Source organism: Eufriesea mexicana, unplaced genomic scaffold (assembly GCF_001483705.2).
Source record: "Eufriesea mexicana isolate 0111107269 unplaced genomic scaffold, ASM148370v2 scaffold10239, whole genome shotgun sequence".
In the NCBI taxonomy this organism is placed as follows: Eukaryota; Metazoa; Arthropoda; class Insecta; order Hymenoptera; family Apidae; genus Eufriesea; species Eufriesea mexicana.
In genome coordinates this window covers 159,747-168,243 of record NW_016917908.1, presented here as the reverse complement: position 1 = coordinate 168,243, position 8,497 = coordinate 159,747, and the positions used below count along the sequence as shown (strand labels likewise).

At 40.5% G+C, this 8,497-nt stretch overlaps 1 protein-coding gene across 1 annotated transcript in view; it reads right to left on the bottom strand.

Annotated features, from left to right (window-relative positions):
- The window catches only part of zfh1 (Zn finger homeodomain 1), a 29,626-nt gene that overhangs the window by 7,707 nt on the left and 13,422 nt on the right, over positions 1 to 8,497 (bottom strand). The window lies entirely within an intron of this gene.

Genomic DNA, 8,497 nt, shown 5'->3' with positions numbered 1-8,497 from the left:
CTTTCCCTCTCTCGTTCTATGGCTATGCGGCCATTCTCTATCTCCACCGCTGCTCCTCTCCTACTCCGTGTTTTTTCCACTTCCTATCGTGCCACGAGATAGCGATAACAGGCCATAGAAACGGGATTGCGCGCGGTTGTCACGAACGCGGTTGCGTTTTAGGGCTTTTCGGCAATGCACGCGATTCGGGCTTACTCGTTTCATGGGTTCTCAGCTCTTTGCATTGCTTCTTTTCTTGCTTTTTCTCTTCCTTTTTTATACAGTCGGGAGATTTCGTGGGTTTTTTGGGCTGCTGGTGATAAGAGATCGATGAGGTGGATAGGAGGAGGAGTGTTGCGGGTGTGTTTGCGTTTTGGGGGATTTTGAGCTCGGGTGTAACGAGGTCTCTCGTTCCTAAGATTTCTCTTTCTTTTCTTTTTATAGGGGAGTCGAGATTTGCTGGGTTTTTTGAGCTCGTAGTGATAAGAGGTTGATGGAGTGGATAGGAGGGGAGTGGCGCGGGTGTGTTTATATTCTAAGGGATTTTGAGATCCTGTGTGGCGAGGTTTCTCGTCTTTTTAAGCGTGTTAGTGATAATCTGGAGTTGGATGTAACAGGGCTTCTCGTTTTATAATTTTTCATTTCTTTCTTTTTTCTTTTTTGGTGGAGCATAATTAGGAAAATTTGTTTGACATTGAGATGGCTATAAGAGAGTTTTATTGATACGCTTGCATCTGGGGATTTCTGGAATTGGATGTAACTGGGCTTCTCGTTTCATGGTTTATATTTTTTTCCTTTTATGGGGTGGGTGGATAATTAGGAAAATTTGTTTGGTATTGAGTTGGCCATAAGCGTGTTATTGATACGTTTGCATCTTGGGGATTTCTGGAGTTAAAGCTAACAGGACTTCCCGTTTTACGATTTTTCATTTTCTTTTTCTTCTTTTTGTTTTTATTGGTGGAGGATAATTAGGAAAATTTGTTTGATATTGAGAAGGCTATGAGCGTATTATTGATACGTTTGCATATTGGGGACTTTTAATGTCGGATACCACGATTTTACTTTCTTTCTTTCTTTCTTTTGATCAGTGGATTTGACCGACGTTATCCGGACAGTGATTCGAAAAAGAAACGAAAGAGGTACGATTAATACGGTTAATTGAAAATTAATCAAAAGTTTGAAACTTTCTACAACTCTGTTACAGGATACGCTTTTTTCTACGGATATTCCAGGAAACGTTTCTCATAAATTTGGAGTGATCTATATAGGGAAGAAGAAGCAAGTGTTGGGGACAGATTAATGGTGGAGTCAAACAGACTGGTAGGTACGTGGTCAACGGAAGTTAAGCAGCAAGTTTCGGAAAAATTTAGTCGAATATATTTAACAAAAATTGAATTATAAGTTGTTTAAACGATATATACTCTTTTCTTTTCCACGTTCCACTATTACGATTCAAATTAAAATTGTACGCGGAAATTGATATTTAATCGCGATACCAATCGTAGCGTGAAAATTTTTCTCGATTCCTTATGGCTCGAACACACGGCGAAGGTTTAATACGGTATCGTTTGATACTATCGTGAACCAGACAGGGAGGAATCGTGGCGAATTTTTACGAGCGTCGACAAGACGCAACGATAGGGTGTCAGTAAAATTCAGGAGATATCGAACGCTGTTTGTAACACGCTTTAAGATATGATCAGCGTAAAACGTGGGACGCAAATATCTTCGTGAACGAGACCAATTGAAGACGGAACCACTACACATTCTGCGCCGTTCGGTCGACGTTCATAAATATACAATCGCGAATGTCTCGAGCACTCTTTTAAAGTGGCAAACGATGCTTATACGTTCCTTTTTGCCTTTTTTCTCTTCCCGAAACTTCTGATTCCCGTCGAATTACACGTCAACCTGTTCTCAAACCGCTATCAGAAGCTGGGGAAAAGTAAAGAATCCTATTTAACCCCAATTATCTAATTTATCTTCCTTTTATTTACCCATTACGCGTAACAAAGATTCAGAATTTCTCGTTGAGATATGTTTCACGAAATCTCGGTTCGATCTTCCGATTTCTTGGCTATAGGAAATTAGAAGGTAATAGAAAAATCCTCTTAAATCCGATTTATCTGATCTATGATATCTTCCTTTAAGCTAATTCGGGTTCCTCTGACACTCGGGAGTATCTTGTATCATGCATTTTAATTTTCCGCGTTGAGCTATATGCCGCAAGAGATATCTCACGCGAGACTACTAGCGCCACTGGTGACGCTAACTCGGTCCGCGGTTGCAAAACTTCAGACGTCCGATTTTCCTCGTTTACGAAACGCGATTAAAACGCTACGTGACCATCGGCGGCATAAACTTCGATAAGGTTAACGAATAATCGATAGGAGCGGCGCGAAGCTCCTTGAACTGTGTGTTCCATGGTTAACCGCAGCTAAACGAATTTTCTTTGGCAATAGACACGAACCGTGGAGGAATCGAAGGGCGGAAGTATCGTTTGGCTCGGGAGAAAGCTGCTGAACAAGCGGCGATTCGATATTTGGCAAATCGCCGGCCAAGATAAAATTTCGTCGTGAGTCAGCCTCGTCGAACACTTTCGCCTCTGCACGAGGATCTCTCGAACACGTTCACGCATTCCTTGCCGTGAAGGTCACCGGTGATCTAGTTCTCCACCTCTGAACACCTCCAATGATCACCGATCTCGAGGCTTCGCAATATTTTTTAAAGTAAATCCAGGATAAATCTGTGTTTAATTCTTTGGTATGGAGAAATTTTAATTTTGGAAATTCCGATGAACGAATTTTTAAATCGTGTCTGTTTGTGTATCATAGAAATCCATGTAGGGACTTTTCTGTGGACGGAGACTCGATATTCTCAATTTGATGTTCCTCTTTTATCTGATTGGTATCTACCAATTTTAAATTTAAATTAGTATTTATTTATTTAATTTTATCGAGTTCTATTTGAAAATGATCTATGTATCACGAGTACCACAGGTTAAGAATCACTGATTATCTATTCCACAAGGCGTTACCTTGAAGACTGTACTTTATACGACCAAGATTACTCCAGAAATACTGAACGGAAATATTCTTCGACTATTATCTCTACATAAACAAGAGTATCATAAAACATCTTCGAAATCCAGCTATTCGCAAGGGTCAACTAATTTAAATTAAATTCAATTAAATTCCATTAAATTCAACTAAATCCACAATCTTCGAGATTCACTGCAGTCCGCCATTTTCTACGTCCAATCAATTTTACGTTGATACTCCATTACAGAAAAATTTGTTTCACCATGCCCCAATAATAGTATAAATAAAATATAAAAATTGTTAAATCTCAGATCGGAAACATAATTACTCCATTCGTCCGCCATTTTCTACGTCCAATGAATTTCACATCGATACCCCATTACAGCAGAATTTGTTTCACCATGTCCCAATAATGGTATAAATAAAATATAAAAATTGTTAAATTTCAGATCGGAAACATAATTACTTCATTCGTCCGCCATTTTCTACGTCCAATGAATTTCACATCAATATCCCATTACAGAAAGATTTGTTTCACCATGTCCCAATAATGGTATAAATAAAATATAAAAATTGTTAAATATCAAATTGGAAACATAGTTACTCCATCCATCCGCCATTTTCTACCTCGCTGAATAAATTTCACTCTCAACCGAACTCCATTTAAGAAACGTTTGTTTCGCCATGTTCCGATGATCGAATGAATAAATTACAAAATTTTTTCTCGACATTTAGGCTTCGTAAACGCTCGCGTTAAATCCTAATTTACCGGATCGCAACGATACCGAGGATTTCGGCGATTTTTCAGGTTTCTCCGTGAAATATAAAGCACGGGACGACTAAAGGAGGGCAGAATGTTCGGTGTAAAAACAAGAGGCGAGAAAACGGAAGTCACGTATGTATGTAATCTCGTTCCACGAAGCGCGGGCCAGTCCGTGCACCGCGAGACGCGAACTTTGCTCGCGTAGTAGGCCGATAAAACGTCGAAATGGGTCAGAGCCGTGACCTTTCCTGCCTTCCTCCTATACGTACCGTTCGAGGATCTCGATTACGTTGGACGAGGCTTGAAAACCGACCAACAGATCCCGTGATCGTTGCCGGGGACGATAAAAAGAATGACACGATCACGTTGCGCGAAAGATCGTTACGAAACCGGCGACGATCATTGTTGTCGTGGCTTTTCGCCAATAACCCTTAACGAACGGAAAGCACGTTTATTCGCGAGGTTAACATACTGTTTACCATTCTATCCGAGTCTTCGAAGATTTAGGTTCGCCCTTGGATCTTGCTCGTTGCTTTTTCGATCGACAACTTCGTCCTTTTCTTGCCTCGATCCTTTTCAGTATCTCGATACTTGGGGACGAACAAACGATAGCTTCCAGAGTCGTTTCCTCGTTTCTTCGAATTCTGATACTCGTGTTTTCTCAGCTTATCCAACTACTTTTTAACGATTTGCGGGAGACTGGAATGATCGATTAACACTAAACTTACCATGGTTTAAATTACCATTTTCCAAACGTTACTTAAAAATTCCGCGTTCAATGTTTTCACTCGTCTTCGTGATTTTTCTTCCAATATTCGTATAATAATTTTCTCAATGTCTCCTGTTATTCCACTTTTTAAAGCTTCTGCTTCTTTTCCATTCACCGGTTATTTGACCATGGTAGGTTGTGTTAATTTTCTTCGCATCTAGTCGAAGACTCCATCGTCAACGGAGAATTATTATTCGTGATCTCGAGATGAAATTTAGATGAAATTTAACGAGATTCGTGGCTATTTTGATCGTTTATTTTTGTATTAAATCAGTAATTTTCGTGTATCGCGTTTGTCGTATAATTTCCAGCCTTAAACCCTATAATTTGGCTATTTTTAAATTGTATACCGGGTCTGAGTCAGTATCACGTGCATACAGTGCAAATATTATAGAAGTAGATGCCAGAGAAGTGTCCTCGGAATTTGGATCAGCGTATCAGTATTTTTCTCCGGACCAATGTCGTATAGGTATAATAAAAATATATTAATAAATATTCATAGGAAAATTCTTAGGGAAATTTGATAATTTTTCATTTCCGAAGATGCAACTTGATAAATTATGCAATGACTATGAAATAAAGGATCTCTTGGCGAGGAAACCTAATAGGAAGGAACGTAGCAGTCCATTCGAAGAGCGCAACGAGCAAGAAAATCGAGGCACATGGCGAACGAGTTGCTCAAATCTCTTTACACGTCGTGAAGCCTCTCAGAACGAAGAGGTTAAGATCGATCCCAGGATGGACGAACGTTATCTCGAGCGTGGAACGTCGGAGCAATCGAGACTGCGTGCAGATGCGTATCTTTTAGCAGCCGTCCTCGAGGGAAGAGGATGCGCCATCAATGACGTCAGTGGAATGCAGAAACTGGCCTAGCAAATTGTAAGTAATATCGCACAATCTCAGATTCATGTGACTCGAGCCTTCGAGACGATCAGCTTGATCGTCGATCTCTCATGGTCTTCGAAGTTTACACACCGGAACGATGGAGACGATGATGGAAGGATGGAAGCAGCCTGATGGCTGGCTCGTTCGGAAGGTAATATCGATCAAGGTCGATCTATAAATAATCCGAGGATTTCTCCAATTCCGAAAATGGCGAAACGGAGCAGCTTATTTAGAGTTGTTGGAATCGTGTGCCACCGGAAGCCGTTTGCCAAACGCGATCGAGTTAAAATGAATCTTCGAATCTTCGAATCTTCGAATCTCCGAATATCCCGAATGCTTGGTCTACAGTTCCATAACGAGTGATCGAGATATTACGTTTTAAGGAAGAAAACGGTCTTCTCGCATCGCTCCATCTTTCGAGATCTACAAAAATATTCATAGGCAATGCTAAACTAGCATTATCGATTTGAAAATGATAGATAGACGAAAAAGGATAACGCTAGATATGGAATTTTTAATTTTTCGCTTCCTTCACTGACGATTTAAATTAACCCTTTGCACTCTCAGTCGCCATTTAATCAGATACTGAAGATCGGTGTTAATTAATATATCAAATTTAAAATTATCCAACGATGCTTGGAATATCGAAGTAAAATAATTCTACGCCTTAATTTGCATATGATTTCTTATTTTAATTACCGTTTTAAAAATATCATCAACTATATAACAGAAAGTCTTCGAATTACTATTTTTCTGTAAGGAAAAAATCGCCGAATGCAGAGGGTTAAAATCCTGGTAGCTAGAGGATTTTTTATATTTAAATATAAAATAAAAAAAAATAAGACAAACTATAACGAACTCTATTTATGAATTATACCCTGTGCTATGTTTTATTGCATTTTATTTACACTCCGCAGAAAAATGAAAATAAAATAAAATATATAAGACAGGTGGAGTAGAGGGACTCTTGTAATCCAAAAGAGAGAGTATAAAATTATTGTTGAAATATATTCAATTCATACTTCGCGCCTTAGAGAGCCACAGCGTGTTGCCAACCCCCAAAATTAACTATATGTTATATTGTGAATATTGGTAGGCCTTAAGCCTTAGTTAAAACGGTGTACAGTACCCACGTGCAATAGATCTCTAATAAAAATCGATATTAATCGTCATGAATACACGGTTATATTACTGAGAACCTGTCTCAGCTTCTATCTCCTGTTACTATATATTAACAATTATTTTATCCACATTATGCATTAAAATCACGTTTATCCTATATATTTAACAACGTGATATACGACGTTTCGACGTAAGGACACGAGTACACTTGCAACTAGTCAGCAAATGTCGATGAGAAATTAAAAATCGGTTATTCGAGGCTCGGTAGATTGAACTGTGATTTGGAAATCAATTTCCGGGACGTTCGTTCGGATCTCGAAAATGGTGGACGAGAAAACCGGGACGTCCATCCGCCATTAGCCCAGTGCAAATGAAGCAAGCGAGTATCCCCATTGATTGGCCGGGCTATTTGCACAACTGTGGCCGATCGCGAGCAGAGAAGAATCGTAAATAGAGGTAGCTGGCACGCAGGTAAACGGCTTTAACGACGTCGTTACACCGTCCGCGGACGTCTGTATCAAAGGCTTTTGCCTCTAATACGCCTTTTATCGGCGCGCGGGCGCGCGCGGATCGGCGCCGATTCGAAACGCGCCGACGACCCGCGGCGTATTTTATTTTTATTCGCGCGTTCTTCTCTCTTTCCGCGTTGAAAAGTGGGAATGCGGCCTGTTGCTGAAAGGTAGGAAAGTTGCCCGCTGAAAGGCACAAAACGATGGCTTATTTTTCTTGTTTGCGCTTACAGATCGCCCTGTTCTTTGTGTTCTTTCAGCGGCGAAATTATTTTCGTTGCCGGTCGATTATCAACCGGAATACTATTAGCTTCGATCCGAGGAATCGGTGTAACGAACGGTATCGCTATTGACGCGTGGACTTGGTTCGTTGAGTGTTCGCCATAAATTTCTTACCGATTCCTTCGTTTCTTCTCTTTTATCCTCACCGCTGATTGTTTCGATTATTTGTTCACGCGCGATGGTATTGGAGCTTTAATTTCGAGATGTTTGTTTCTTCTTTTTCGTTTCTTCTTTCGATTCACTCGTGAATTTTAGGTTCATTGAGTATCCGCCATAAATCCGTGACCATATATGCTATTCACATCTGCTTGTCCTTCGCGTATGGCCGTAGTTGGGATTTAATTTGTGATGTTCATTGAGTATCCGCCATAAATTCTTCACAGATTCATTAATTCGCCTGTTCTACTCGTCGTTCAAGTATAAAGATAACTAGGATTTAATTTTGAGACGTTCATTGAGTATCCGCTCGCGTATGGCCGTAGTTGGGATTTAATTTGTGATGTTCATTGAGTATCCGCCATAAATTCTTCATTCTTCACAGATTCATTAATTCGCCTGTTCTACTCGTTGTTCAAGTATAACGATAACTAGGATTTAATTTTGAGACGTTCATTGAGTATCCGTCATAAATTCCTCACCGATTCATTTATTCGTCTATTCTACTTGTCGTTCATGTACGACGATAATTGGGATTTAATTGCGAGGTCGTCGAGCGTTCGCCACAAGTCTCTTACCGATTTCTTCGTTCGCCTTTTCCACTCTTCACTCACGTGCGACAGCGGTTAGAATTTAATTTCGCGATGTTGCGGTTTATCAGACCGCAACAGACGCTTCCGGAGATTATCATTTGAAGTGGCAGCGCGTCGATTGCCTCCGGAAAGTGGGCAGCTTTCGTCCGCGAGATCAATTGTCACGAGAGCTTCTAGGAAATCCAAGAAATCTCGGCTGCGTTCTCGATGCGTCTCGACAGCCGTTGATCTCAATGGAACCGTGTTCGATAAAAGATTCGTCCGACTTTGGTCGAATAATCACGGAGACGCGAAAAGTTCCACGATCGACATCGTCTATTTTCGAATCGGGGATCTCGGAATCGTGACCCGGGGTGCAATGGTTTTCTGGGAGAGGAACATGGCCAGGGTGAATCGGA